The sequence below is a fragment of the Pan troglodytes genome, chromosome 21 (assembly GCF_028858775.2).
Source record: "Pan troglodytes isolate AG18354 chromosome 21, NHGRI_mPanTro3-v2.0_pri, whole genome shotgun sequence".
Classification (NCBI taxonomy): Eukaryota; Metazoa; Chordata; class Mammalia; order Primates; family Hominidae; genus Pan; species Pan troglodytes.
The window spans coordinates 29,255,846-29,283,267 of NC_072419.2; the positions used below are offsets into that span (position 1 = coordinate 29,255,846).

At 43.3% G+C, this 27,422-nt stretch overlaps 1 pseudogene; it reads right to left on the reverse strand.

Moving 5' to 3' along the window:
• Positions 1-2,735: 2,735 nt before the first annotated feature.
• Positions 2,736-27,422, reverse strand: part of LOC741759 (keratin, type I cytoskeletal 18-like) — a 31,286-nt pseudogene continuing 6,599 nt past the window's right edge.

Below are 27,422 nucleotides of genomic sequence, written 5' to 3' on the forward strand. Positions count from 1 at the left end.
CTGCTACTGCCCGCAGCAGAACAGGGGGACTCCCAATCTCTGAGAGAGAAACCAGTATTAGGAAGAGGGACTTTCTGATGGGAGCTGCAGCCTTCAGTGGAGGAACAGATACATGGGCAAAGGGAGGGAGCCTGGGGAGTCCCTCCAGTCGTATAACATTTATTACTGTTTGTCTGCTCCTTCCTGGGCTTCCTTAAGGTCTGCCTTACCCTTTACCGAACCCCCATCTGTTTTCATTAGCTAGAGTGGATTTTTGTTGTCTGCTTCTGGAAATTCTGATGGAGATACTGTGTTTACATGTTTACATACATTATTCAATTTAATTCATGCAACAAACCCAGTGAAGTGAAAACCCCCTAAACGCTCACATGCACTCTGCCAATGAAGATGTGGGAGCTCAGAAAGGGTAAGTGCAGCAGACACTGTCAGTGGCGGGGCTAAATCCCCTCCATTATCAGTTCCACAGGCTAATCAATAGCTGCTTAGGGAGAACACCTCTGCCTGAGGGCATTACTGTTCTGGCTGCAGGATGATGGTGGACCTGAGTTCAGGGCAGGCCAGAGGTGCTGGAAACGCAGTGTCCAGGAAGCAGCCTTCAACCAATGGCAGCTGGGAGCTGGTAGATAAATGTCCTAGTTTCCTAGCTGCTGTGAAGAGAATCTCTCTGGGGTGTAGTCTGCAGTTGTTTCCAGAATTTCCCTGTGAGTTGAGTCCTGATTGCTCCCAGTGGTAAAGAGCTCAATGATACCTCCCATCTTAACTTTCTACCCTTTCCCGTCTCTCCCCAACTCCCCACTCCACTGAGTTTTCTTAGGATCACTTCTCAAAGAACGACTTGTACTTAATCCTTACCTAGGGGAGGTGGGAAACCAAATCTGAGACATCAAGTTTCTTACCCAAGATTGCCTATCAAGTGTTGGGGAGTTTCAAGCTCTCCAACACTTGATAAAATACAACTAAATGATACTGAGTACATGTGTGTAATGCATGGTACAAGGGCAGAAATTCATAGTTCTAGAGTGTTGGATTTCACGTGGAAATACAGTTTGTGGAATTTTGTATCTCAGAGTGCCAGTGGGAGACTTGTGCTTGTGGATTCCCTAAGCAGGCAAAGGCAGAGAGGAATTAACGAGAGAGATGATGGATGAGAGGGGAGTGATGATGAGAGCAAGCCTCAAGGTGGAGGAGGAAGATGGCATCACACTGGGAAAACTGTGGTAGAGTAGGGTATCTAGACAACAAATGGCCAGTCCTCTGGGCACTGGGTTAAGCGTTTGAAAAAAGAAAAAGAAACAGAGAAAAAGGGAAACACACAAAAAAGCCTATACACCTTCTGTTAATATTATGCGTGACTATTTATACACATGTTCTGGGTTCCTCTGAAAGTATGAAAACATCACGTATGGGTGGCAACTTCACAACAGCAGTTACCCAACAGGAAGAAAGAAAGGAAAAGAGAACAGATAGTTTGGAGCGACTCTGCATGGATGGGATCTGGGTTAATCGTCAATTTGTGTTGCTGCTGTTTTGTATCATTAAACTTTATATCTTTTAGTAGCTGAATCTTTATTAGAAACCATTGGGATTTTTGAGTGAATGCTGAACATGTTGAGAACAGGTGAATTCTATAGGGAAAAAACAAACAAACACAAAATACCAGCAACACAATCCTGCAATCTTGTTTTGTCTGTAGGGTGGAGCAAGGGCTTTAAATCCTGCCAGCAACAAAATCAATTACCAATCTTTTTTTAAAAATTATTGCAAAATAGAAATAATGTAAAATTTGTCATTTAACTATTTTTAAGTGTACGGTTCAGTGACATTAGGTACATTTACAATGTTGTGTAACCATCACCACGATCCATCTCTGGAACTTTCTCATCTTCTAAGACAGAGTACTCTGTACCTATTAAACAACTCCCCATTCTCCCTTCCTTCAGTTCCTGGAATCCACCGTTCTACTTTCTGTCTCTATGAAGTTGACTACCCTCAGTATCTCATATACATGGAATCATACAATATTTGTCTTCACCTATTATTTTTGACTTATGTAAAATTTCAGTATTTTACAGACTTTTTTGGTTTTATTTGTGAACTACAAGTAATCCTTTATTAGGATGTATTCATAACACGTTGGTGTTGTAATAAACCTTAAAAATAGCAGTTTGGAAATAAAAGGTATATAGATTAGGATGGAAGAAATAAAACTGTCTTTTTCTGCAGATGATATAATTGCCTATATAGAAAATATGAAAGAATCAACAGAATAACTGAAACTTTATAATAATTTTATAGCAAGCATGCAGGATACAAGGTTAGTATACAAAAGTCAATCACTTTCATATATGCCAGCAACCTATGAATGAGTGGAATTTAAAACGAAAACACATTACCATTTGCATTAGCAGCCCCAAATTGAAATATTTAGATACAGATCTAACAAAGTATGTAGAAGGTTTATATGAGGAAAATGACAAAACTTTGATAAAAAGGAATCAAAAGACTAGAAAAATAAAAAGTTATTCAATGTTTATAGACAGGACAACTCAATATTTTCAAAATGTCAGTTCTTTACCACTTGACTGGTAGATTCAGTGCAATCCCAATCAAAATCCCAGCAAGTTATTTTTGTTACATAAACTAATTGATTCTAAGTTGTTTTTTTTTTTTGACCTCTGAACTTTTTATTGGCCTCCTTCTCCCCAAAAGTCCCCTGCTTCTGCTGTCTTTATGTCTCAGAACTTGGTGTCATTGGTCTCAGACACCACTTTGCCATCCACTATTTGGTGGGTGGTGGTCTTTTGGATGGTTTACATGGAGCTGCTGCTGTCCAGGGCATCATCAATATTGAAGTCCTAGCCATCTTCCAGCAGGCGGCAGTAGGTGGAGATCTCAGCCTCCAGCTTGACCTTGATGTTCAGCAGGGCCTCCTACTCCTGGGCCTGGCGCTGTCCCTCTGCCTGGGTCTGTACCAGCTCCGACTTCAGGTGCAGCAGGATCCCATTGAGCTGCTCCATCTAAAGGGTGTAGGGGGCCTCCATCTCCCTCAGGCTGTTCTCCAAGCTAGCCTTCAGATTTCTTATGGAATCCAGGTTGATCTCCAATGACTGGACTGTATGTCTCAGCTCTGTGAGCATCATCTCAGCAGCTCCAACCTCGGTGGACTGTGTGGTGACCACTGTGGTGCTCTCCTTAATCTGCTGAGACCAGTACTTGTCCAGCTCATCTCGGTTCTTCTGAGCCAGCTCGTCATATTGGGCCTGGATGTCTGCCATGATCTAGTTGAGGTCCTGAGATTTGGGGGCATCTACCTCCATGGTCAACCCAGAGCTGGTAATCTGGGCTTGTAGGCCTTTTATTTCCTCTTTGTGGTTCTTCTTCATGAAGAGCAGCTCCTCCTTGAGAGCCTTGATCTGTCTCCAGCTGCAGCCGAGTGACATTCGTGTCATCAATGACCTTGCAGAGCCCATGGAGGTCGCTCTCTACAGATTGGAGCATGGCCAGCTCTGTCTCATACTTGACTCTAAAGTCATCAGCAGCAAGATGGGCATTGTCAATCTGCAGAACGATGTGGGCATTGTCCACAGTATTTGCAAAGATCTGAGCCCTCAGGTCCTCTATGGTCTTGAAGTAATGCCCCCAGTCTCTGACCTGGGGTCCCTTCTACTCCAATTGCTCACAGATTTTGCTCTCCAGCCTCTGGTTATTGGTCTCCAGGCTCCTCACTCTGTCCAGGTAGGAGATCAGGTGGTCATTCAGGCTTTGCCTGGTCTCCTTCTTGTTCTGGATGCCTTCCATTCCTGCCAGACTCCCAGCCATTCCCACAGCCAGGGCTCTGGACACCATGCCGCCCCCAAAGCTGGTGGAGTGGGACATGGAGATCAGGGAACCAGAGGCCCCAGCACCTTCATAGACGCTGGCCTAGCTGCTGATCAGCCGGGCACCATAGCTTGGCGTCTGGACAGAGCCCAGGGACCAGTAGTTGGTGGAGAAGGTGGAGCGAGTGGTGAAGCTCATGCTGTCCGAGGAGGAGAGCGAGAGGACAGGACTCAGGCTTTGCTGACGATCTTGATTTTACGTTTATATGGAAAAGCAAAAGACCGAGAATAGCCAACTCAACATTGAAAGAGAAGAAAGTCAGAATACTTACACTAACCAACTTCAGGGCTTACTGAAAGCTACAGTAATCAAGACGGTGAGGTATTGATGAAAGAATAAACAAATAGTTCAAAGTAATAGAACAGAGAGCTAAGGTATAGACCCACATTAATATGGTCAATTACTCTTTGATATAGGAGCAAAGGGGATGCAATGGAGAAATGTTGTCTTTTCCATAAATGGTGCTGAAACAACTGGACATTTCTGTGTAAAAAAAATGAATCTAGATCAAACCTTACATCCTTCACAAAAATTAATCCAATAGAGCATAGACCTAAATATAAAATGCAGAACTATTAACCTCCCAGCAAATAACAGGAGAAAATCAATGACTTGGATATGGCAATATAACGCCAGAGGCAAAACCCATAAAAATAATAAGCTTGATTAATTAAAATTAAAAATTTCTGCTTGGTAAAACACACAGTTAAGAAAATGGGGGGGCAGTTCCAAGATGGCCGAATAGGAACAGCTCCAGTCTACATCTCCCAGCATGAGTGATGCAGAAGACGGGTGATTTCTGCATTTTCAGCTGAGGTACTGGGTTCATCTCACTGGGGTTCGTCGGACAGTGGGGGCAGGAGAGTGGGTGCAGCCCACTGAATGTGAACTGAAGCAGAATAAGGCATCACCTCACCCCAGAAGCACAAGGGGTCAGGGAATTCCTTTTCCTAACAAAGGGAAGGGGTGACAGATGGCACCTGGAAAATAGGGTCACTCCCACCCTAATACTGTGCTTTTCCAATGGTCTTAGCAAATGGCACACCAGGAAATTATATCCCATGCCTGGCTCAGAGGGTCCCATGCTCACAGAGCCTCGCTTATTGCTAGTACAGCAGTCTGAGATTGAACTGCAAGGTGGCAGCGAGGCTGGGCGAGGGGCACCTGCAATTGCTGAGGCTTGAGTAGGTAAACAAAGCTCGAACTGGGTGGAGCCTACCACTGCTCAAGGAGGCCTGCCTGCCTCTGTAGACTCACCACTAGGGGCAGGGCATAGCCAAACAAAAGGCAGCAGAAACCTCTGCAGACTTAAACATCCCTGTCTGACAGCTTTGAAGAGAGTAGTGGTTCTCCCAGCACAGAGTTTGATATCTGAGAATGAACAGGCTGCCGCAAGTGGGTCCCTGACCCCCGAGTAGCCTAACTGGGAGGGACCCCCCAGTAGGGGCAGACTGATACCTCACATGGCTGGGTACCCCTCTGAGATGAAGCTTCCAGAGGAACAATCAGGCAGGAACATTTGCTGCTCAGCAATATTCGCTGTTCTGCAGCCTCCACTGCTGATACCCAGGCAAACAAGGTCTGGAGTGGACCTCCAGCAAACTCCAACAGACCTGCAGCTGAGGATTCTGACTGTTAGAAGGAAAACTAACAAACAGAAAGGACATCCACACCAAAACCCCATCTGTATGTCACCATCATCAAAGACCAAAGGTAGATAAAACCACAAAGATGGGGAAAAAACAGCAGAAAAGCTGAAAATTCTAAAAATCAGAGCACCTCTCCCCTTCAAAAGGAATGCAGCTCCTCGCCAGCAATGGGACAAAGCCGGATGGAGAATGACTTTGACGAGTTGAGAGAAGAAGGCTTCAGATGATCAAACTCCTCTGAGCTAAAGGAGGAAGTTTGAACCCAATGCAAAGAAGCTAAAAACCTTGAAAAAAGATTAGACAAATGGCTAACTAGAATTAGTGTAGAGAAGTCCTTAAATGACCTGATGGAGCTGAAAACCATGGCATGAGACTACATGAAGAATGCACAAGCTTCAGTAGCCAATTACATCAAATGGAAGAAAGGGTATCAGAGATGGAAGATCAAATGAATGAAATGAAGTGAGAAGAGAAGTTTAGAGAAAAAGGGTAAAAAGAAATGAACAAAGCCTCCAAGAAATATGAGACTATGTGAAAAGACCAAATCTATGTCTGATTGGTGTACCTGAAAGTGATAGGGAGAATGGAACCAAGTTGGAAAACACTCTGCAGGATATTATCCAGGAGAACTTCCCCAACCTAGCAAGGCAGGCCAACATTCAAATTCCAGAAATACAGAGAACACCACAAAGATACTCCTCGAGAAGAGCACCTCCAAGACACATAATTCTCAGATTCACCAAAGTTGAAATGAAGGAAAAAATGTTAAGGGCAGCCAGAGAGAAAGGTCGGGTTACTCACAAAGGGAAACCCATCAGACTAACAGCGAATCTCTCTGCAGAAACTCTGCAAGCCAGAAGGAAGTGGGGGCCAATATTCAACATTCTTAAAGAAAAGAATTTTCAACCCAGAATTTCATGTCCAACCAAACTAAGCTTCATAAGTGAAGGAGAAATAAAATCCTTTACAGACAAGCAAATGCTGAGAGATTTTGTCATCATCAGGCCTGCCCTAAAAGAGCCCCCGAAGGAAGCACTAAACATGGAAAGGAACAACCAGTACCAGTCACTGCAAAAACATGCCAAATTGTAAAGACCATCGATGCTCAGAAGAAACTGCATCAACTATCGAGCAAAATAAACAGCTAACATCATAAAGACAAGCTCAAATTCACACATAACAATATTAACCTTAAATGTAAATGGGATAAATGCTCCAATTGAAAGACACAGACTGGCAAATTGGATAAAGAGTCAAGACCCATCAGTGTGATGTATTCAGGAGACCCATCTCATGTGCAGAGACACACATGGACTCAAAATAAAGGGATGGAGGAATATCTACCAAGCAAATAAAAAAAAAGCAGGGGTTTCAATCCTAGTCTCTGATAAAACTGACTTTAAACCAACAAAGATCAAAAGAGACAAAGAAGGCCATTACATAATGGTAAAGGGATCAATTCAACAAGAAGAGCTAACTATCTTAAATATATATGCACCCAATACAAGAGCACCCAGATTCATAAAGCAAGTCCTTAGAGATCTACAAAGAGACTTAGACTCCCACACAATAATAATGGGAGACTTTAACACCCCACTGTCAACATTAGACAGATCAATGAGACACAAAGTTAACAAGGATATCCAGGAATTGAACTCAGCTCTGCACCCAGTGGACCTAATAGACATCTATAGAACTCTCCACCCCAAATCAACAGCATATACATTCTTCTCAGCACCACATCACACTTATTCCAAAATTGACCACATAGTTGGAAGTAAAGCACTCCTCAGCAAAAGTAAAAGAATACAAATTACAACAAACTGTCTCTCAGACCACAATGCAATTAAACTAGAACTCAGGATTAAGAAACTCACTCAAAACTGCTCAACTACATGGAAACTGAACAACCTGCTCCTGAATGACTACTGGGTACATAACGAAATGAAGGCAGAAATAAAGATGTTCTTTGAAACCCATGAGAACAAAGGCACCACATACCAGAATCTCTGGGACACATTTAAGGCAGTGTGTAGAGGGAAATTTATAGCACTAAATGCCCACAAGAGAAAGCAGGAAAGATCTAAAATTGACACCCTAACATCAAAATTAAAAGAATTACAGAAGCAAGAGCAAACAAATTCAAAAGCTAGCAGAAGGCAAGAAATAACTAAGATCAGAGCAGAAATGAAGGAGATGGAGACACAAAAAACCCTTCAAAAAATTAATGAATCCAGGAGCTGGTTTTTTGAAAAGATCAACAAAACTGATAGACCACTAGCAAGACTAATAAAGAATAAAAGAGAGAAGAATCAAATAGACACAATAAAAAATGATAAAGGGGATATCATCACCAATCCCACAGAAATACAAACTACCATCAGAGAATACTATAAACACCTCCACGCAAATAAACTAGAAAATCTAGAAGAAATGGATAAATTCCTGGACACATACACTCTCCCAAGACTAAATCAGGAAGAAGTTGAGTCTCTGAATAGACCAGTAACAGGTTCTGAAATTGAGACAATAATTAATAGCTTACCAACCAAAAAAAGTCCAGGACCAGATGGATTCACAGCCGAATTCTACCAGAGGTACAAGGAGGAGCTGGTACCATTCCTTCTGACTATTCCAATCAATAGAAAAAGAGGGAATCCTCCTAACTCATTTTATGAGGCCAGCATCATCCTGATACCAAAGCCTGGCACAGACACAGCCAAAAAAGGGAATTTTAGACCAATATCCCTGATGAACATTGATGCAAAAATCCTCAATAAAATACTGGCAAACAGAATCCAGCAGCACATCAAAAAGCTTATCCACCATGATCAAGTGGGCTTCATCCCTGGGATGCAAGGTTGGCTCAACATATGCAAATCAATAATCGTAATTCAGCATATAAACAGAACCACAGACAAAACCCACATGATTATCTCAATAGACGAGAAAAGGCCTTTGACAAAATTCAACAGCCCTTCATGTTAAAAACTCTCAATAAATTAGGTATTGATGGGACGTATCTCAAAATAATAAGAGCTATTTATGCTAAACCCACAGCCAATATCGTACTGAATGGGCAAAAACTAGAAGCATTCCCTTTGAAAACTGGCACAAGACTGGGATGCCCTCTCTCACCACTCCTATTCAACATAGTGTTGGAAATTCTCTCCAGGGCAATCAGGCAGGAGAAGGAAACAAAGGGTATTCCACTAGGAAAAGAGGAAGTCAAATTGTCCCTGTTTGCAGATGACATGATTGTATATTTAGAAAACCCCATCATCTCAGCCCAAAATCTCCTTAAGCTCATAAGCTACTTCAGCAAAGTCTCAGGATACACAATCAATGTGCAAAAATCACAAGCATTCTTATACACAAATAACAGACAGAGAGCCAAATCATGAGTGAACTCCCATTCACAATTGCTTCAAAGAGAATAAAATACCTAGGAATCCAACTTCCAAGGGATGTGAAGGGCCTCTTCAAGGAGAACTACAAACCACTGCTCAACGAAATAAAAGAGGACACAAACAAATGGAAGAATATTCCATGCTCATGGATAGGAAGAATCAGTGTTGTGAAAATGGCCATACTGCCCAAGGTAATTTATAGATTCAATGCCATCACTATCAAGCTATCAATGACTTTATTCACAGAATTGGAAAAAACTACTTTAAAGTTCATATGGAACCAAAAAAGAGCCCACATAGCCAAGACAATCCAAAGCAAAAAGAACAAAGCTGGAGGCATCACGCTACCTGACTTCAAACTATACTACAAGGCTATGGTAACCGAAACAGCATGGTACTGGTACCAAAATAGAGATATAGACCAATGGAACAGAACAGAGCCCTCAGAAACAATAGCACACATCTACAAACATCTGATCTTTGACAAACCTGACAAAAACAAGAAATGGGGAAAGGATTCTCTATTTAAAAAATGGTGCTGGGAAAACTGGCTAGCCATATGTAGAGAGCTGAAACTAGATTCCTTCCTTACACCTTATACAAAAATTAATTCAAGATGGATTAAAGACTTAAATGTTAGACCTAAAACCATAAAAACCCTAGAAGAAAACCTCGGCATTACCATTCAGGACATAGGCATGGGCAAAGACTTCATGACTAAAACACCAAAAGCAATGGCAACAAAAGCCAAAATTGACAAATGGGATCTAATTAAACTAAAGAGCTTCTGCACAGCAAAAGAAACTACCATCAGAGTGAACAAGCAACCTATAGAATGGGAGAACATTTTTGCAATCTACTCATCTGACAAAGGGCTAATATCCAGCATCTACAATGAACTCAAGCAAATTTACAAGAAAAGAACAAACAACCCCATCACAAAGTGGGCCAAGGATATGAACAAACACTTCTCAAAAGAAGACATTTATGTAGCCAAGAGACCCATGAAAAAATGCTCATCATCACTGGCCATCAGAGATATGCAATTCAAAACCACAATGAGATACCATCTCACACCAGTTAGAATGGCAATCATTAAAAGTCAGGAAACAACAGGGGCTGGAGAGGATGTGGAGAAATAGGAACACTTTTACACTGTTGGTGGGACTGTAAACTAGTTCAACCATTGTGGAAGACAGTGTGGCGATTCCTCAAGGATCTAGAACTAGAAATACCACTTGACCCAGCCATCCCATTACTGGGTATATACCCAAAGGATTATAAATCATGCTGCTATAAAGGCACATGCACACGTATGTTTATTGCGGCACTATTCACAATAGCAAAGACTTGGAACCAACCCAAATGACCATCAATGATAGACTGGATTAAGAAAATGTGGCACATATACACCACGGAATACTATGAAGCCATAACAAAAGGATGAGTTCATGTGCTTTGTAGGGACATGGATGAAGCTGGAAACCAACATTCTCAGCAAACTATCGCAAGAACAAAAAACCAAACACCACATGTTCTCACTCATAGGTGGGAATTGAACAATGAGAACACTTGGACACAGGAAGGGGAACATCATACACCAGGGCCTGCCATGGGGTGGGGGGAGGGGGGAGGGAAAGCATTAGAAGATATACCCAATGTAAATGAAGAGTTAATGGGTGCAGCACACCAATGTGGCACATGTATACATATGTAACAAACCTGTACGTTGTGCACATGTACCCCAGAACTTAAGGTATAATAATAAAAAAAAAAGAAAATGAAGACAAGCTGCAGATTGAGAGAGAATATATGCAAAGGATACATGTGATAAAGGATTGTTATCCAAAACATACAAATAAGTCTTAAACTCAACAGTAAGGAAACAAACAACTCATTTAAAAAATATGCCAAAGACTGAAACAGACACTTTGACAAAGATATGCAGATGATAAACAAGGATATGAAAAGATACTGCACATCATATGTCATTAGGGAATTGTAAATAAGACAATAATGAGACATCACTATTCATTAGAATAAAAATCCAAAACACTGACACCACCAAATATGGCGAGGATGTTGAGCAACAGAAACTCTCATTCATTGCTGCTGAGAATGCAGAATGGTACAACTACTTTGCAAGATGGTTTGGTGATTACTTACAAAACTAAACATACTCAACATGGAATTCAGCAGTTGTGATCCTAGGTATTCGCCCAAATGAGTTGAAAACTTATGTCTACACTAAAACCTTCACACAGATGTTTATGGAAGCTTTATTCATAATGGCCAAAACTTTGAAGGAACCAAGATGTCCTTCAGCAAGTGAATGGATAGATTGTGAAACATTCAGACAATGGAATAATATTTAGCACTTAAAAAATGAGCTATTGAGCTGTGAAAAGACATGAAGGAACCTTAAGTGTATATAGCTAAGTGAAAGAAGCCAATCTGAAAGGGCTACATAGTGAATGATTCCAACTACATGACATTCTGAAAAAGGTAAAACTATGTGGATAATGAAAAGATCAATGATTGCCAGGGGTTGAGGAGAGGGAGGGATGAATAGATGGAGCACAGATAATTTTTAGGGCAGTGAAAACTGATCTGTAGAATACTACAATGTTGGATATATGTCTTTTGAATACAAATCTATTGAATATACAGCACCAAGAGTGAACCCCAATGTAAACTATGGACTTTGGGTGATAATGGTGTATCAGTGTAGGTTCCTGGATTGTAACAAATGTACTGCTCTGGTGGGGGATGTTGATAGTGGAAGAGACTGCGCAGATGTGGGAGTGAGGGGTGTATAGGAACTCTGTACTTGTCTATTCATTTTTCAGTGAATCTTAAACTTCTCTAAAAATAAAGTTTGTTAAAAAAATAATGTCTCAGCCCTCTCATTTTAAGTATAGGGCAACTGCTGGCTAATAACTCAGCCTCATACTGTACTGAGAAGCTGAAAGCAACTCCTCAGTTGGTAATAGCCTCAAGGTACCACCCATATATCGGCTGGCAGCTGGGCCAAGCCTTTTTTTCTTCTTCCGTTCCTGGGATAGTTTCATTTAAGCCAGCCCCTTCTGACATGGCCTGAACCACATCTATTCTCATAGCCTCAGGACCCCCCTCCTTTAGTTGTTCCCTTTCTCCTGAAACAATGCCCTCTTTTCTTTACTAGACCATTCCCATCAGCAGGTAAACATATTCTAGTATCTTCCATGCAGAAAAGATTTTTCCTGGTCTCATATTTCTCCCGAGCCAGCGCTGGTTCTTCACTCCCTATGTTATAGCTTCTCAAGGGTTCCATCTGTTCATACTCACCTCTTATTCTCTTATCAGCTCACTCCATCACTCCATTAAGACTCTACATGGAGGCCGGGTGCAGTGGCTCACACCTGTAATCCTGGCACTTTGGGAGGCTGAGGCAGTTGGACCACCTAAGGCCAGGAGTTCAAGACCAGCCTGACCAACATGGTGAAACCATGTCTCTACTAAAAAAATACAAATAAAATAAAATAAAAATTAGTCGGACAAAGCAGTGGCACTTGCCTGTAATCCCCGCTACTCAGGAGGCGGAGGCAGGAGAATTGGTTGAACCCGTGAGGCAGAGGTTGTGGTGAGCCAAGATCGCACCACTGCACTACAGCATGGGCAACAGAGCCAGATTCCATCTCGAATAAAAAAAAAAAAAGACTCTTCATAGACACCAAGATCTTTGTGTTTCTAAATTCAACGGCCACTTTCTATTATTCCACATAATCTTAGCAACAGTTGAGCAACCACTCAGCAACTACTGCCCTCTTCCTGTAATACTTTCTTTCCTAGGTAGATCCCCTACCTCCTTGAGTACTTTTTCCTTATACTCTCCTCTGCTCATCCTCCAAGTGCTGAAGTGCTCTTTCCTGGGCACCCTTTCCTTCTTCATCTGCAAACTCTCTCTGAGTGACAACATTTAGGCCTCAGACTTCAAATCCTCTACATGAAAAGACTCCAAAATTTCCACCCGCTCCTCTCACCTAAACCCATAAACCCAAATCTTCATGGATGTCTATAGGGAACATGTCTGTAATGGCCCAAACAGAACTCCAGGTGTATTCCCCCAATCTACCTAGAATATTTATCATTTCATTTCTGCAAACAATATCCAAAATTGATTCATTTTTTGCTAAAGCCAAAAGTCTATGCAACCTCTCTGAATTCTCTTCTTCTCTCACACCAGTAAGTCTTCCTTTCCTTACATATATAGATATCCTGAATCCTTCACTTCTGTGAATTCTCACTACCTTAGTCCAAGCTTCTAGAACACTGGAAGGGTCTGTAGTCTCCTAAGGCATATACTGATTCAGTCATTGCTCTGTATGTTTTAATCCCACAGAGACACAAGGAGATTTTTTAAAAGCATGGATCACATTGCTTTCCTACTTCAGACTTTCCAACAACCATGTCCCATTGCTTAGAATACAGTCCAAGCACTTATCTGGGTTCACTTACTCTACTTGGTCTCACCCTTGTCCTCCCTTCTGATCTTGTCTCCAAGTTGCAGCTTCAGCAGCCTACACCACCACAAGCCCGTGCTTGTTTCTAGGCTTAGCACTAGTTATTTCCTCACCAAGGAATGCCATTGAACTTGATCTTTGCAGAGTAGGCTTCTTCTTGTTGCTCAGATCTTAGATTAAATGTAAAGTCACCCAAGAGGTAATCTGTTCAGAGTTGCTGCCCAAGCATGGCCATTTTGCTCCATCTAAAGTTTCTGGATAGTCTTTTTCATCCCCTCATTCTCTCTCTCTCTCTCTCTCTCTCTCACACACACACACACACACATACACTTTTTCCATTACTGTTGGCCTTCCTCACTGCTGTATTTTTGATGCTGAGAAACCTGTCTGGCACACAGTGTGTGCTCAATAAATGTTTCTGACTGAATAGATAGAAGACACAGTGGAATGACTTGCCCCAAATTGCTCAGTGAGTGGCAGGAAAAATGAAAGAGTCTACAACCCTTGACTTTTTGCACATTATGCCATCCCCAAAACAGGAAGATTGTTAGTACCATCGCTTTTTCTGAAATATTATTTGGCCTTTAAAAAGAGGGAAATTCAGTCATTTGTGACAATGTAGATGAAGCTGGAGGACATTGTGCTAAGTGGAATAAGCCAGGCACAGAAAGACAAAGTCTACATGATCTCACTTACATGCAGAATCTAAAAATGTCGAACTCAAAGCAATAGAGAGTAGAATGGTGGCTACCAGAGGTTGGGGGAAGGAATGAGGAGATATTGATCAAAGGGTGCAAAGTTTCCATTAGAAATGATTTTGGAGTCTATTGCACAGCATGGTAACAATAGTTAATAATAAAGTATATTTTTAAATAATGAAAAGAATACATTTCCAGTGCCATAACTCTTAAAACTCACTGACAAACTCAATTTCAAGTGGTAACTTAGATTTTGATGTTAAAAGAAGTGCAAGACCATATCACAAACCTAGCAAGTCTAGACTTGCATTTGCAGGTGACTAAGATTTCAGATGATTCCCCCACGTTAGAGATCAAATAAATCTTGATAACATGCCTGTTTGTCCATAAAAACTTAGTTTTACATACTAACACTGCCTTTTGTGTATATTTAAACAGAACAAATGGTAATTTATTATGTTCTCCAGAAACTGATTTTGCAACATTGCTAAACTAGCAGACTGGAGAGATGCTCACAATTCTCAGATGGTATGAGTGTTTCTCTGCATGGGCATCAGAGCTGCCACTGCTTGGCATTCCAAGAACTTCCCAGCTACAGGTTCATCACCTTCTCCTCCCAGGAAAGGCATGTGAGATTCTGCACAGAGACAGGAATGTCGTAAGTATAACTTGCTCTGTGCTTTTCCTTTATTTGAGGCAGGAATTCATTCCCTGGCTGAATGCCATGGGTTACTTATTCTGGGTATTACATTGCACTTTATTAGATACAAATAAAACTTTTATGAAAGTGTTTATAGGAGTGAATGCTGGAAGACCTACTTATATCTCACAGGTGCCAAAGAGCCTGAAGTCATGCCAGTGGTGGAGTGCTGATTGGAACGGACTGGGTTTGGACGACATCTCTACTCATCTGTAATGGAAGCTGTGTCAAAGGAAACCTTCCTCAGGCACCTGTAGTCTGCCTTGGTTGCTTAGATTTGTTTGTAATTGTTTTTATCCTTTCACAAATTGTGCAATACTGCTTATCAAGCAATGATTAGTAAATGAACCTGTCATTATTTTATCTCACTGAGTAATATCGGGAGTTATAAAAAGAAAATGTTTCCCAAGCCTTACCCCCATGACTCTAGTATCTACAATGCATTGGCCTTAACACCAGCCTACAGTCCTAAAATGGTATCTGATACTTGTTCATCAGCTTCTTCTTTTATTTTTTTTTTCAGATAGGAAAAATTTTGAAAAACTCTGGTGGCCTTTGGGTGATGAAGTTAATGATAATTGCCACCTTTTTTCGTGAAGTTTCTTGAACTTTGACAACTTTAGGAACAATAATACTGATACTGATAATATGTCATCTTGTTCTCATGTTCTGTGATTCCGAAGGTGAATATATATATTATTTTCATTTGACCAGTGAGGAAAATAAGGATGAGGACATAATTTAAACCTGGTCAATTCACAGGCAGGGAAAAGGTGGGACTCACAGTCAATTCTCTGACTTCCAGTCAGAAATCTTGACCCTAAGCGTTTTTCGTACGTGAATAGGTTAGATCTATTAATGAGTAGGTAAGGTGAGATGTGGGGTCTATCCTGGCCTTTTAGGTGCAGGTTGAGTTATCAAATCTATGAGAAAAACCACATCCACTGGAAGTCAGAGAATCTGAATGTGAGTTCCACCCCTGTCCATCTTATTTACCAGGTATAAATCATGTTCTCATTCTTATTTTCCCTCAGAAGCAAGAACTGACCACCATGTACATCAGCTGGAACCTTTCTGGAATCCACACAGAGTAATAATCCTTAGGAAAAGCTACCTGGGATTCAGCTGTTACAATCAGAAGGCCACGAACACTCAACTGGAACCTTTCATAATCCCAGTAAAAGGAAAGATTCAGCTCTTGTCCTGATTGCAGACTTTGTGTTGGTATTTTAAAATCTGTATCGGTGAATAATTTCAAATTTTAAATCTACCTACATAGTTGACAAAGACTTTGGACTGTGATGATTTTAATGTGTATCTATGAATTATTTAATACTCTTTCCTTCAAAGGGTAGAATACATTTTCACTTTTCTTAAGTGTGGGGTAAACTTAATGACTCATTTGTAAAAAATAAATTAAAGTATGCATAGAGGTGTCACTTCTAATGCTAGGTCATAAAAGACGTTTTGTTTTCTGCCCTGTTCTGCCTTTCTCTTTGATCATTCAGGCTGGGGGATGCCAGCTGCCATATTGTGAAGACCCTCAGGCATCCCTGTGGAGAGGTCCCCATGGCACAGAAATGAACTCTCAGCCCAAAAGCCAACAAAGAACCAAGGCCTCAAGCCAGCAGCCATGGGAATGGGAATGTGCCATCTTGGAAGCCAATCCTGCAGCCCCAGTCAAGCCTTCAGATGACAGTAGCCCCAGCCAATATCTTCACTGGATCTTACTGAGAGACTATGTGCCAGCATGACCCTACTAAACCACTCTCAAATTTCTGACCCTCAGAAATTGTGTGAGATAGTAATTGTTTTTTGTTTTAATATGCTAAGCTTTAGGTTTGTTTGTTACTCCAAATTAGACAACTAATTCAGAATGCAATATATACACTCAGCCAGGTCAACTCCTCTGCTTCTTGATGCCTGGGGAGAGTGGAGAGAGTGATGGATCCCCATTATTATTGCACCCAGGGTACACTGGTATGGGTTTAGAATGTCTTGTGCTTTTTCAACCTTCTGTTCTCACATTTCTCAGTAGTATGTATATTAAACTCTCTTCAGTAACCCACTTTGAGTCTGCCATTTTTTCCTGTTAGGTTCCCACCTGAAGTGGCTGCCATGTAACATCTACACAAACTCCAGCAAGTGGTGGTGGTATCACCTGTGCTGTGAATACCTCCCAGTGCAACCATGCCTATCACATTGGATGATGCCATTCAGAGCTGCTAGTGTCAGCAAAGCCAGGCTCCAGTGTCACCAGGGTGGTTTGCCTGCATCACAGGTTCTTCACCGACATCACCAATGGCTGTGCTGCCCAGGCTTTGCTCTCTCCAGTGCTCCTTTGATATTTGCGCACCCCCCACCTCCTCCTAGGACTCAGAAGTAAGTCATGTGAGATGCGCGGGAAAGGAGCCAAGAGAAGGGCAATTAGAATCACCCTGAAGCAAATTTGTCTTTCCAGGATGTCCTGCCCAGGGCTTTACTGGGGTCTCACATGAATAGCTCTTGGCAGTGCCCCAGGGCACTAGAAATGCTTATAAATTCCTGAATCCCAATGTGAACAGAGTTTGGGTCAGTCTGGACCCTTGCTTCATACACTTAGAAGTCAGCTGAAGTGAAAGATTTAATTTGACTATATTTTGTGATTCATAAGTCATTGCTTCTGTAAAGATTTTGAATCTGATACTCAGAGGCTAAAATACAAAGAATTTGACACCATCCTGGGATCTTGAGTAGGATGTACATAGAAGACATGATAACAGGCTGGGCACTGTGGCTCACGCCTGTAATCCCAGCACTTTGGGAAGCCGAGGCAGGTGGATCACGAGGTCAGGAGATCCAGACCATCCTGGCTAACACGGTGAAACCCTGTTTCTACTAAAAATACAAAAAGTTAGCCGGGCGTGGTGGTGGGCACCTGTAGTCCCAGCTACTGAGACTACAGTCTCAGGCTGAGGCAGGAGAATGGTATGAACCCGGGAGGCGGAGTTTGCAGTGAGCCGAGATTGTGCCACTGCACTCCAGCCTGGGGGACAGAGCAAGACTCTGTCTCAAAAAAATAAAAAATAGACATGATAACCAGAAATGCCATTTGATTCTGGAATCCAAGACCCCACCAGGAGCTGTGATGCGGCCCGGGAGGCTGCTGAGAGTGCCCCTTCTGAAGTCAGGTGCCACCATAGCCTGTCTCGCCCTGAGCGTCCCTCAACTCCACTTGTCTCCTCCAGCCCTCCACCTCTTGAAGCAAGTGGAAAACCCTTTTCTATTTTTGGAAATGCTCACACAAATGTGTGAAAGAGTAAAGGATTTTGTCTCAATCCTGGCAAGTCTTCGTCTTTCCGATGCCTATGAGGATGATAAAAAGGTTTCGGGAATAGATGAATTTGTTTACAGAGAAAGCCCTAAAGACCGGGGTGGTTTTAGATAACATTTCCTAGGGCTATTCAAAGACCCCAGGAGCTTCTCTCCCTTTATTTTTCTTGGTTTCATTTCTGAAAAATGAAGGCTGTCTTTAAATCCCCCAATACTGTCAGAGACACTAAATCCAAAGAACATTGCTGCATTCTTTGCTTTGCTGTAAGGCTGAGAGATTTTTTGTCTCAAGATCTTTTGTTGCTTCTTTATTAAACTGGTTAAAGTATAAAACGAGAGAGAGGGGAGAGATTCCTTGAACTTCAGTAGCTGTGGCTTCAATTGTAGCTCATGTTGCTTGTTTTTAGTTATTGACAGAAAGCCTTAGTTAGAATATACCAAATCTATTCTTTGAATGTATTATGCTGATGTAGGTCACTGATTATCTCCATGCCAGGCCCCATGAGAATTTTTTCTTCTCATCTGGCTCCTCGACCTTCCTGAGCCTTCAGCTGGTTGCCCGCCTGCCCCTCCAGACCTGAGCTTCACCGCCTTGTCCCCTCTCCTTTTTTGGGGGTTGAGGTGTCTGCTGAGCATTCCTTCTTGGTTCTATTGACTGAATCTCACGCATCTTGCATGTCAGCGCCTTTCAAGCTCTATGGATGCTGTGCTTCCTATTGCATTGCCTTTCTCTTCTTGACCATAGCCCACATCATCATTGCTACACCTGCATTCCTAATGGGTAACCCACAAAACAGCTTCCCCATGCACTATGGGATACTCTAGGCCCATGAGATAGCTCCTAGAGCCCCCTGGTTGGTCAGAGCTGACCTCATTATCCTGCTCAATAAACTGATTGTGTGGAGGTGAGTTTTAGGACTCAAGGGCCTCAGCTACACCTTCCATCCTAGTCCTTGACCACTTGCTCAGTGGAGACCACTCCTTTACCCCAACCAACCACATCTGCTATTGTCTTATCTCCTAAGCTGACTGCTCTCTTGGGCTCCCCTGGACTGGGTTTTTGTATAGATTCTGTTGCATGCACCATGAAGAATTACAGTTCCCCTGTCACCCAAGCTCAATCCACTCAGATACCCTGCAGTTCTTCTTCAACCCCTGGACTCAGATGGAGCTAAGGGGCTCAGACTGCACCACGTGATACAGGGTTTGACTTCCCAGTGGCTTCCTGAAGGAACCAGGTAGCATAACTTGGAGGAGTGAGGCAGTTAATACCCGTGGAAAGGAACTAGAACAGTGAGAGAAAGGTGGAAGGAAGGAGTCATGAAATGAACTTCTCCCACTTTCTGCCCTCAAAGGCCATCTTGAGATGCCCCATACAATAGCTGGAATATAATGAATACCAGAAATGATTTATTGTGTATCTGACATTTAAATTTAACTGGGCACTCTGTATTTTTATTTGCTAAATCTGGCAGCTCTGACTAGGGATCAATATCTGCGAAGGGTAGAGGGAGGAAGCAGAATTCGGCCAAGGAAGAACCTGGTCATAATGCAGGGCTGGCAAAGTCCTGGCCACCCCATAGGGAGCTCTGGATCCACAGTCCCCCATCAGGGTTGTCAGAATTAGGTCAAAAAAGTCTGCCCTTATGCCCCTGCCTTGCTCCATCACCCTGGGAATGGTGTGCAAAGCACACCAGGGATGGTGTACAAACCACACCAGGAATGGCCTGACTGGGCCAGGCAGCTCTCAGCAGCTCATGCCAACTTAGAAGAGCCAGTGGCATCTGATGGCCACACTCTGCAGCTGGGAGCAAGTCCTAACTTGAAGGGGGGTCTTGGCAGCAGATCTATGCACCCACCATGGCTAGTCTCTACTTTGTTTTCTCCTCAAATTTCTTTCCTATTCAGTCATTTAAATAAAGGAGAGCCCTTGCTCTGATTCTGTGCCTTGCACACCATGAGTCCCCCCCTTCTGTGCTCCCTATGGACATGCTTCGAGTGCTCCCCTTCTTTCTCCAAGTTATTCGTTTGCCTGTGACATCTTCCCTGCCAGAGGCTTAAGCTCTTCCACAGGCTGTACTGTGTCTTTTTCATTTAGAAAAAAAAAAATATGTTGAACACTAATCATGAATCAGGCACTGGGGCACTACTGTGAACAACAGCAACTCATTCAGGCCCACCTTGAGCTTAGAATTAACGGCAAGGTGCACTCAGTTTAGACAGGTAGATGTGGTATTATGATGGGTGTCTTAGCCTGGTTTCCTCCAGAAGCAGACCCTGAAACAAGAATTTGTTGCATTAAGTTTGTTTAGAAGATGATTAAGGAAACCCTGGTAAGTGAATGAGGAGGTGAAAGGAAAGGGAAGGCAGCCAGCACAGGTGTGTTATCCAGCAGTGACCACTGAGGGAGGGCACCTGGAGCCCCAGATACCATAAGTCATGAGAGTAATCACACCAAGGAACAACGGAGCTGAGAAACTTGTCCACCATGCCTGCCAGCTATTGAGGAGATCTGCTGTGTGTGTGTATGCGGGGCAGTTACTAATTTTCTAGCACTTCCAGTTTGGAGTACATGGGCTCTGGCCACAAGATAGTCTTCAGATTTATTAGCCATCAGGCTGCTGTGAACGGCACTCAGAAGGCCTGGAGAACTATGAGTGGACCATTAACCACTAACACTACAACTGAGAAGACCAGGACAGGGTGGAGGAGTGCCCAGGCATAACCCAACCTAACGCAGATTAACAGGAGGAGTAGAAGGAAAGGGAGTAGGTTCCAAGAGAAGATGCAACATGTGAGAAGGCTCAGAGGCAAGACATTGCTGGCCTGTCTAAGGGAAGGGAAGGAGTTCAAGCAACGGCAACATCGATTGCTGGGCAGCACTGTGGGTGGGGCCAGGGAGTTGAGGGAAACAGATTCTGGGAGGCTTTGAGAGCCGCTTCATGTGTCTCTGAGGCCAGGCTCTCACAGCCATCTGGAGTCCTTGGCTGACTCAGCTTAAGAGAACTCTGTTTGCTAAAGGGCCTCAGACAGTGTTGTTGTGTCATGGGATCTATAGCACTACTACCTCAAATTGAACATTCTGAATAGGGCTTACAAAAAAAAAGCATTTCTCCCTTAATATGAGCAACACCACTGTCATTATCACAGAGAAGCCCACTTTGCCCCAAACCCCTGCATTTAATTCAAAGGTAAAATTCAGGCCCAGGAGCACCCCTCCAAACTCCTCTGGGCATGTTGAAATGTGCCCTCCAGCATGCAGTTTCTCCCCTACAATGAGGCTCATGAGGTCAAATGAGTATCAGCACTGCATTGATCCTACACACCAAAGGCAAATATTTTAACATAGAGAAAAGGACATACGGAGTGAGAAAAACAGTCTGCAACAGTGCTGGGTTCTGGAGGGCAATGGGAACTGGGCCAGCTCTGACCCCAAAATCCTTACCACCCTAACTAGAATTCCAAAATCATTCCCAAGTAGCAATCAACATCATCGTCAACCTTAAAGAATTTAGACTGTAGCTCGGGGTCAATGGTAAAGAATCTACAGTGCTGAGAAAAATGTTCTGCTTGTTTATACTCAAGAAGTTTATTGAAGTCATTGGGCATGGTGATGATGATTTTTTAACGAAAACAACAGAAATTTCTCTGTGTCATATGCACCTATGTAAGGAGGGACTTGGATTCTTTTTTTGCTCAAGGGTTCATCTTGAAGTCCATGGATTGTCCTGCCTCTGCATTGTGTAGGTTTGTCTCAGCTCCCTGGTTTGTAAGCTTGCATGTTCTCTCCACCAAGGGAGCCTCTGTCCAGGCAGTTTGGTGTGGGTAGAAATACCTGCCCCGGAGCGAAAGTCAGAGGACCTGTGTTCAGGGTCTTACTTGGTTGGTTTCTTAGGCCTCAGACATTTATTTCACCCTGGGAAAGTCACTTGGCCTTTCTAAGGCCCAGTTTTCACATCTTTAAAAAAGGGCATGAAATAAGTCTTCTTTTGCTTTGCTGTTACATATTTGCTCTTGTATAGGTATGTATCTGGTATAGCGCTTGTAACAAGGCAGTGTGGGATGGGAAATAGCATGGACTTTGAAACCTGAGAGATTTCCTTCAAATCCCACTGCAACACTTTACATCTGCTGAGCTGTGGGTAAGTCACTGAGACTCTTTCAGGTTCAGTTTGTCCACCTGTCATGGAGAACTGTTGTGAAGATCAAATAAGATAACAGATGCGAAGTCATCAGGTCAAGTGCTCATAAACAGCCACATGAATCTATTTTGGGGTAAATGGTGATGCATGCTGTGGTTGCTCAGCAAGTGTGCATACATTTATTTGCCTAGACACTCATGGATGAACACCAGACACCTTCTCAGTCAGATTCTTAGTTGCAGACAGCAGTGTACCCTCTAGTAAATCTGAGTGGAAAGGGATTCAGTAAAAGGTATTGGGATGCTCAAAGACCTCTGGGAAGTCATGTATTTAGGTGTGGATGCAACTCAGCTGTGAACAGAGCAGCCAGAGATGCAAGGAAACCTCCGAACAACCTCAGCAGAAATGCCATCTCCTGCCACTCAGCACACATGATGTTAGGGCCTGGACAACTGAAGCTCCAGCACAGCTACCCCATCCCAGTGTACAGGGCCTCCACCTTCTGTTGCTATAGGCTGTAGCAGGTCACACAGGGAGACTTAGTGTCAGGGAATGCTGAGAAGTGAGGTGTTCATCTTTTGAGCCTCCATGGCACTGGAAGGTGCTAGAATGGGGTTGGAATGGGAGCCGCATGAGCTCATCTGCAGTGTAAGCCAGCAGTTCTGTCATCCTTCCACCCTGAATGAGTCCTGGAGAAGGGCAAACATCTAGGTTCACACACTTATGGTAGAATGTTCTACTCAAAATTGCCTGCAACATGGATCTTTATTAGTTTTTAAAAATAATGATACGCCTATAATCCCAGCACTTTGGGAGGCTGAGGCAGGCAGATCACTTGAGTTCAGGAGTTCAAAACCAGCCTGGCCAACATAATGAAAACCCCTCTCTACTAAAAATACAAAAATTAACCAGGCATGGTGGTGTACGCTGGTAGTACCAGCTACTCAGAAGGCTGAGGCAGGAGAATCACTTGAACCCGGAAAATGGAGTTTGCAGTGAGCACTCCAGCCTGGGCAACAGAGCAGGATTCCATCTCAACAACAACAACAACAAATAAAATAAATAGTGATAATGATTTCAGGTCTGAATGTGGACATAGAATAATTTTGCTTGAAATTACTTTTCCTCCTAGATACTCCTCCTAGATTCCTCTATTTATTTTCAAAATAGTAGGGAATTTTGTTTTGAGTATTAACCTAATTCTCTTGGGGAAAGTTGTGTACCTAGAGAAAGGAAAGGATTTCCAAATCACTGCCAGTTTGGGGAAATACCTAAAAAGGACAAGTGCCTTTGGTTCAGGCCAGTACTTTGGCCACAGAGCCAGCGGTCATTTTGAGAAAGATATTCTTCCCTCTCTGCCCCAGAAGGTCCCTCAGAAGCAGAGCTTCAAGAGGATTTCTGGAAATGTGTTTGGCTAGATGGCTTTGCCAGGAAATGTCAGCAGGACAAAAGCAAGTGGGACTGCAGAGAGAAGGAGGATAAGCAGGGGAAAGTCCCTGCAGGGAAGCAGCAGCTCCAACAGCAGGGAGCTTGCAAGTCGCACCCTAGAACTGTTCTCCAGCAGCCCGAGGATGGCCTCTGACTGGGGTACACAAGTGCTGGCCACTGGGTGTGCGAACACCCGAGAGCCGATGTGTATGAAGGTGACTAGGCATCCATGGGCATCTGACAGCATCAAAATAACCTGCATCCACATATAATGGGTGTGTCTGTGTGCATGGAGGAAAGGAGTAACCTTGGGAATAACTTCCACTCTAAAGGACCCACCATGTGCCAGGCACCATGGAAACAAGACAAATACACATGCTTCCTCTAATGGTTTCAATAGCCCCATGAACCAACGGCCAGTTTTACACATGGGGAAACTGAGGATGGGGAGGTAAAACAATTTGTCCACCACCAGCAGGAAACACTCCAACTCTAGTAAGTGCTGGAGTTTGAATTTGAACAGGAGTCTATCTGAAAACATATATTCTCTCTTAACTATTAAAATCTCCTAATAGATGATAGACAGGTAGACAGATAGACAGACACATATAATACTTCCTTTGTATATGTGTTGATATCTATATCTACATGTGCATAAACAGATGAACATTGATTTTGAGCCTTAGCACCTGTGTTGACATTGATTAAGTAAAAACCATAGGGAAATAAACACCATCCCTTCTTGCCTTCAAGTTTATTTTATTATTTATTTATTTATTTATTTATTTATTTATTTATTTATTTATTTTTGAGACAGAGTCTCGCTCTGTGGCCCAGGCAGGAGTGCAGTGGCACGATCTCAGCTCACTGCAAACTCCGCCTCCCAGGTTCACGCCATTCTCCTGCCTCAGCCTCCCAAGTAGCTGGGACTACAGGCGCCCGCCACCATGCCTGGCTAATTTTTTGTATTTTTAGTAGAGATGGGGTTTCACCGTGTTAGCCAGGATGGTCTCGATCTCCTGACCTCGTGATCCGCCCGCCCTGGCCTCCCAAAATGCTGGGATTACAGGCGTGAGCCACTGCGCCCGGCTGCCTTCAAATTTATTGAGATCATTTTCTCCTCTGTTCCACATTAGCAAGCATTGCGAAGGCTTTTAGTCACACAAAGGCAGATAAAGCAAGCCCCAGAATCCTGCTCCACGCTCTGAGCCCCACGGTGGTGGGAAATCCTGCAGGCTCCTGGAATGTGCCTGGAGGAGTGGGCTGAGGTCCAATCAGGCAGTGCTCAGCCTCCACACCCATGACAGAGTAGAGGTCCTGCGGTCACAGGCCAAGGCCATCAGGGTGCTGGGGTGGTGGTCCACTCTGATTGCCCATCTGAGCGCCTCACCCTTCATGGTGCCGCGTAGGGGCGTCACAGCACAGCAAGGCTTGGAGCACAATGGAAAAGCTTTGCTCCTGTGGTCCCCCTTGGGAAGACCATCTCAAAAGTCAGTGGTGGATTCCCTCTGCGTCCCCTTGCCCAGCCACAGAACAGAAGCAAGGTGGCTCTCGACAAGCCGGAAAATTGAGTAATGCCCCTTTCCCTGGCTTCAGGGGTTTGCTTGTGTACATGCGTGTGCATGTACATGTATATGAGGGCTTCTGTGTGTGCCTGTGTGCGTATGTTGTGTGGTGGATTGACATGTACTTAGCTGCGGGTGTTCAGGTATGCCCTCACATATAAATAGGATGCCTAAGCAAGTGCCACAACCCAGCCTGGTATTTCCCTGTACCTGGTGCACTGGCACTTAGAATATTTCTTGACTGATAGATTGAGCTTGCCAATAATCCGCTTGGGGTGATTTATGCTGGCATTTCCCTGTGATCTCAAGGTGAGTAGACATAAAATCTGAGTGGCTTATACAAGTAAACATGGCCTTCAGAGGAGATGGGCTGACAGGTAGCTGGAGGGCCTGAAAAATCACACCAGCTCAGGCCAGATGAAGGAGAAGTCCAATCTCCCCAGGTCCTTTATGCTTTTGTCAAATGGGGATCCATCTTCAAGTGATGTTGGGGCAGGGTTCTCCAAAGAAGGGCAGTGAGGGAAGGAAGAGGGACAGGAAGGAGCTGAACAGGGGCAGGTTCGAGCTGCAGTCTGGCTTTACCCTGATCCCTGGGGGAGCTTTGGAACAAACTGCACCACAGTCTCACCTTGCGAGGGGCTGGCCTTTGTACCCTGAGCCAGTCAATGTTTATTGGGGGTGGGTGGATGGGCTGTAATCTCCTGAGAAAGATGCTTCCATGATCCAATGACAATTTTCCAAAATGGGGGTAGCTCAAAGCTGAGACAGCTGACTTCCCTGGCAGCTGAAGGCTGTGCACACTGGCCAATAAGGGATCTGAGTGGGGTCTGACCAGTATCAGAGTGATTTGCAGGTAAGGATTAAGCCAAGGGTAGTCATTAAAACTGATGACAATTGTTTTGGTGTAACTTTATGTCATCTCCAAATAACCTAGTAATTTTTATTAATTGCAAAAGCTAAGAACTTCCTGAGTAAATTATCTCCTGCTCCATCCACTGTCACCAACAATATAGAAGCAGTTTTGACAGTATCTGTCTATCAACTTCCAGTTTACTGACAGGAGAAGCATGATTAATTAAGACATCTGAATTCCATCATTAAAAAAATGAGGTTTCTTATTTTAAGAAGGCATTCAGGGCAAGAGGTGAGTTAAGACTACGTGCAGCATTAGCATTCTAAATTCTCCTTTTACATTATAAGTTTTGCACTTCTTTTGTGAAATTTATTCCAAAATATTTTATTCATTTTGATACTAGTATAAATGCAATTATTTTTTAAATTTGATTTTTGGATTGTCCATTGCAAGTTTCTAGAAATACAACTGAGTTTTATGTATTGATGGTGAAGCCTGTGCCGTTGCTGAATAGAATTAAATCTTGAAGCTAGTCATCTGAGTTCTTCTGGGCCTCTCTATCTGATGCCATAATGAGAGGCATAGGGAAAAGGTGTTGGAAGGCAGGGCAGTGGGAGGGGCAGGGGCTGCCTAATGACAATGTCCAAATGCTAAAAGAAAGTACATACTCAGCTAGACATCACACTGGAGGTTACTTTTCTCATTGAAAGACCATCAGCATTAACTATGCCACAAGACATGCAGACAATGAGAAAAAACTCAGAGCCTGCTGGCCAGGGAAAGCAATGCTTTCAGAAAACAGAAAGCCAGATGATGGATACCAAAGTGCCCTGGAAGTGGAGATACCAGTGTCAGGGGTGAGGGTGGTGGAGAAATCCTCTCTGAGCTTATGGGAGGAAAGGAAAATCTCCTTAGAAATCACTAGTTGAAGACTCTGTCATTCGAGTAACTAACAGACAGAAAACTCACAGATAGTAACAAAAAGTGTTCAGAACTAGGGAAGTTAGTATTCAATTCACATCATTCTGGGCCACAAAATTTATGCCCATAGCATAGAATAAGACTGGGTTTGAATGGAGGCAGTTCCACGGCTGCACTCGGATGGTGTTGGTTCCTCACTTGTTCCCCAGGAGGCCAGACATGATGAGAAGGACCCACAGTATTGTACTTGGTATTTTGTTGTTGTTTCAGGGAAGACAAGAGAGGCCATGCTGTGAAGACCACCTCAAGATTTCAGGGCTTCAAACAACAAAGGCTGTTTCTTGCTCACAATGTATGTCCACC